This window comes from Orycteropus afer, unplaced genomic scaffold (assembly GCF_000298275.1).
Source record: "Orycteropus afer afer isolate SDZICR_OR568_19922 unplaced genomic scaffold, OryAfe1.0 scaffold00029, whole genome shotgun sequence".
In the NCBI taxonomy this organism is placed as follows: domain Eukaryota; kingdom Metazoa; phylum Chordata; class Mammalia; order Tubulidentata; family Orycteropodidae; genus Orycteropus; species Orycteropus afer.
In genome coordinates, this window is record NW_006921616.1 from 1,414,236 (window position 1) to 1,419,949 (window position 5,714).

The following is a 5,714-nucleotide window of genomic DNA, read 5'->3' on the forward strand; positions in this document are numbered from 1 at the left end:
GAAACGACTCGACGGCACTTAACAACAACAACAATCCATTAGTGAACTGAAGTGGTATTGGTCATTTTGACTTGGATCATCATATGGCCTACTATGCTAGGAATGACAAATTGAAAAAATATTGTGTTGCATTCATTATCAAAAATACCTCAAAATCTATCCTGAAGTACAATGATGTCAATGATAAGATAATATTCATACATCTACAAGGAAGACCAATAGTTGGAATTGACTCAATGGCTAGAGGTTTGGCGGTTTTTGGATAAAGAAGACCAGAGAATATGACTATTATTCAAACTTATATATCAATTGCTGTAGCCAAAGATGAAGATTTAAAAAAAAAATGCTGCTGTCTGAAATTGATCAAACATGCAGTCAAGATACATTGATAACTGCTGTTGATTAGAATGGTTGGAAACAAAGGAGAAGGACCAGTAGTTGGAAAAGAAGGTCTTGCAGATAAAAATAAAGGCAGGGATTGCATGATATAATTTTGCAAAGTCAACAACCTATTCATTGGAAATACCTTTTTGCAACAACATAAACAGCAACTGCACACATGGATCTCACCAGGCAGAATACACAAGAATCGAATCAACTCCATCTGTGGAAAGGGGTGATGGAGAAGCTCAATATCACAAGTGAGAACCAAGCCAGGGGCTGACTATGGAACAGACTGTTAATTGCTTATACGCAAGTTCAAGTTGAAGCTGAAGAAAATTAAAACAGGTCCATAACAACCAAAGTACTCTCTTGTGTATATGCCATTGAGTTTAAAGACCATTTGGAAAACAGATTTGATACATAGAACACTAATGACCAAAGACCAGATGAGTTATGGAAGGACATCGTTCATGAAAGAAGCAAAAGGTCATTGAAAAGACTGAGAAGAAAAGAAAAAAAAAAAAATGGATGTCAGCAGAGACTGTGAAACTTGCTTTTTAACATGGAATAGTTAAATGAAAGGAAGAAATGATGTAGTGCAAGAGATGAACAGAAGATTTCAAAGGATGGCTTGAGAAGACAAAGTAAAGCATTATAATGAAATATGCAAAGACCTAGAGTTTACAAGCCAAAAGGAAAGAACACACTCAACCAAAATAACTAAAGAAAAATAAAGAAAAATTCTAGCTTCAAGTTGCAAAATTGAAGTATTCTATTGGCAAACTAGTGACCGACACAGGAAGCAGAAAAAGCAGAGAAAAGAATACACTGTTACTGTGCCCAAAAGAATTGGTTGAAGTTAAACCACTTCAGGAGACAGCATAGGATCAAGAATGCATGATATTGAAGGAACAAGTCCAAGCTGCATTGAAGACCCGGAAGACAAAACACAAGGCTCCAGGAGCTAACAGAGTATCAATCAAGATGTTTCAACAAGCAGCTGCAACACTGGAAGTGCTCACTTGTTTATGCCAAGAAATTTACAAACAGCTACCTGGCCAAACACCTGGAACACATCCTTATTTTTGTCCATTCCAAAGAAAAATGATCAAACAGAATATGGAAATTAATGAACAATATAATTATCATCACATGCAAGTAAAACTTTAATGAAGCTATTTCAAAAATGATTGCAGCATTACATCAACAGAGAATTACCAGAAAGGCAGTCTGGATTCAGAAGAAGACATAGAATGAGGGACATCACTGCTAATGTCAGAAGGGTTTTGCCTGAAAGTAGAGAGTATCAGGAAAGTGTGTAACTGTGTTCTATTGACTATGCAAAGGCATTGAATTGTGTGGATCATTAGAAATTATGGAAAATATTGTGAAAAATGTTGTTTTGGTTACTTCATGCTGATCTAACAGAAAATACCAGAAATAGCTGGCTTTAACACCAGGGATTTATTCTCTGACAATTTTAGAAGCTGAAAGTCCACATTCAAAATGCCAAACTCTAGGAGCCGGGTGAAACCCCTCGAACTTTGGCTTCAGCTCTCCCTCTTGCTCCTGGCCATGGGAGCTAGAAGTGTCTCTTCACTCAGGCAGCTGCTGGCTGCTGAGGCTAACAAGCCTAACATCGACAAACATCACAAGCCTAACATCACTATTACCAAACAACATGACAGACTGCTACTTCAAGTCCACAGACAGTCCCAAGATCAGCAGAAAACTTGACAGGCTACTAAATGAAGACTCAGCTTCATGCAGGGTCCAAGCTTGCCAAAAAGCTGCAGACCATTCCCAAAGCTCCTCCTTCTATACTGGAAGCAGACCACATCCCTAAAGCAGCCACTCAGCTGCTGACGGCAAATTGCATCGAGTGGATTGCCAGTCTCATCATAGGGCATAACTATAAGCAACTGCCCAACCACTCCAAAGCAGGCCCAGCCAAGTTGACACATCACCTTAACTACCACAAACAGGAATCCAACAGCGCTTAATTGTACTTACATGGAGTCTGCATATAGGTCTAGGGGCAGTAATGGATACAGAAAAAGGGAACATTCCATGATTTAAAGTCAAGAAAAGTATGTGTCAGGATTGTGACCTTTTGCCATACTTATTCAATCTGTATGCTGAACAAATAATCTGAGAAGATGGACTATATGGAGAAGAATGGAACATCAGAATGAAAGGAAGCCTCTTTAACAACCTGGGATATGCAGATGATATACCTTGCTCCCTGAAAGAAGAACTTGAAGCACTCACTGATGAATTAAGTAATACAGACTTCAGTATAAAAACAAAAAACAAATCCACTGCCATTGAGTCAATTACAACATATAGTGACCCCCATAGGGTTTCTAAGGCTGTAAATCTTTACCGAGGAAGAATACTTCATCTTTCTCTCATGGAGTGGCTGGTAGGTTCAAACTACTAACCTTTGGTTAGCAGTCCACTCCTTAACCACAGCCCAACTAGAGCTCCTTACAACTCAACATAAAGAAAACAAAAATCCTCACAAATGGACCAGTAAAATATATCAAGATAAACCAGAAAAGATTGAATTTGCCAAGGATTTTAAATTGCTTGGATGCATGATTAACACTCATGGAAGCAGCAGTCAAGAAATAAAATGAGGCATTGCATTGGGCAACTCAACTGCAAAAGAACTCTTTAAAGTGTTAAAAAAAAAAAATGTCACTTTGAGACTGAAGCAGTGTCATTTTTAATCACCTCATATGCATGTGAAAGCTGGACAACGAATAAGGAAGACTGAAGGAAAATTGATGCATTGGAATTATGGTTTTGGTAAAGAATACTGAATATATCACGGACTCCCCAAAGAATGAACAACTCTGCCTTGTAGACAATACACACAGGGTTCCCCCAAACAGCAAGGATGGCAAGCCTTAGTCTCACGTGCTTTGGACATGTGAGCAGGAGGGACCAATCCTAGAGGAGGAAATCATGCCTGGTAAAGTAGAGGGTCAGTGAAAAAGAAGACCCTTAACAAGATGAATTGACATAGTGGCTGGGATGATGGGCTCAAACACAGCAACAATTGTGAGCATGGTGCAGAACCAGGCACTGTTTCATTCTGTCATAAATAGGGTTGCTATGAGTTGGAAAGGAGCTAGGCACTTGACTGCTAACCAGAAGACTGACAGTTCAAACACACCAGCCACTCCAAGGAAGGAAGGTTGGGCAATCTATTTCCGTAGTAATGTTGTTGTTGCTGTTGTTATATGCCTTGGAAACCCAAGGAGTAGTCGCTATGAGTCAGGGTGGACTCCATGGCAAATAACAGCAACAACGACATGAGTTGGAGATGGCACGTGATAAGAAGAACATATTAAATAAGAATAATACAGTACCTCTGTGGGGAGTCTTTATTAACTCAGAAATTTATTCAAACTTTGAGAAGTTTAATTAAGTTTTAATTATAACATGAATAGTAGAATATTAGAAACAGAAGTCTAAAATACTTCAATTTGAGCCTTGATATCCATACATTAATATGCAAAAAATGTGAATGAAATATCTTTGAACTTGAGATATGAAACATCTACTTTGAATCTAGGGATCCCTGGTACCATAAGAGTTAAGCATCTGGCTGCTAACTGAGATGTTGGCTGTTCAAACTTACCCTGCAACTCTATGAGAGAAAGACTTCCTGATCTGCTCCCATTAAAATGACAGCTTAGACAACCCTATGGGGAAGTTCTCCTCTGTCACGGGGGATTGGTATGAGCTGGAACGAATGTGATGGCACCTGACAACAACGACTTTGAATCTAGCATTGCAACGACTGTGGGAGATAGAAATATGGACTGGAAAAATGCTTTTGAAGAGCCTACATCTTAAAGACTGAAGGTCAATGGTAGCGATCACCTTATTTCTCTCATAGTAGCTGACAAAGTTTCAATTTTTGAATTGCTAAATGTTTGTGTCTAGGATAGACTTAATTGGAATATTTTGTAAGTTTTATTTCACCAAATATATTTTACATTCCCTAAAGAGGCCTACACATGGCTAAGAATACAGACATATTCCATTACTTTATTGACAATCAGTGAAAAGCATACTTGTTGTGAAAATACCTTCAGCTCCTTTTAGCATTGTAGTAACTTGTCTCTGAATACTTTGAATAGCTAGAGGAAAAATGTGTCAAGTTATATTTGCAGTTAAAATTTTTGGCAGAGCAAAAACACTAAATGCTAAAATGTTCACCACAGATTTTAGCATTTAGTGTTTTAGTGTTTAGTGTTTTCAACTTTTATAGATTCTTCACCATGTGAAAATTATCTATGCTTGAATATAATGTTGACATGACAAACTCTATGAAAATAAAAACAAAGCTAATATTTTTGTTAATTTCTCTTAAATTGCACAAATATTTCATAGACTTTCAGAGCAACTTGTGAGAGTTTGTTTTTTAAGCAGGCTACTTCCTCCCCCATATGCTAAGGATTTATAAATCCTAAACTGATAGTTAATGTATATTTTCATAGTATCCTAAAAGAGGTATGCAAAAAGCTTTATGGGGACTGTGAAGTGAATTTTTTATTTGCAATTGAAACCTAGGAAAAAAATTTTTATCTCTCTGACGACATTTAAAAGGTCTCCACATGGCTCAAGCAATTTTCGATAGACTGCTAACCTAAAGGTTGGTAGTTCGAACCTACCTAGGAGCTCTGAGGAATAAAGGCCTGAGGAAAATCAAGACCTCAGATTACAGCCAAGAAAACCCTATGGAGGAGTTCTACTGTGTTACACATACAGTAGCCATGATTCTGAATCGACTCCATGGGATTGTGTTCGTTTTTTGTTTTGTTTTACTTTTCTGGTTAAATGACATTTAAAGGGAACCTCTGAGACTTGGGAAGATGCTTGCTTACCTGATTGCCCCATACTGAGATTTTAACTCTTCGTATTTGTATCTTCTCAACTGGGTTAAGCACTTAGCCGTTTGAACCTACCATCAGCTCTATGGTAGAGAAGAGTTGGTGATGTGCTCCTACAAAGATGAAAGCCTAGCAAAGCACGCGGGGCAGTTCTACCGTGTCACATGGGGCCACCAGGAGCTGGAATCCACTCTATGGCATCCAATAACAACATGTCATTGAGGAATCTTATAGCTAAGGGGCTCTGTCCTAGTGTGACTACAGATTATCACTTGTCAGTGTTATAGACTGAATTATGTCCTCCCCTAATATGTGTGATAAATCCTTGACTCTATGCCTGTGTTTATAGTCCCATTTGGAAATCTGTTGACTTTGTTATGTTAATGAAATAGAATTAGTGTAGAGTGTGTCTTCATTAAT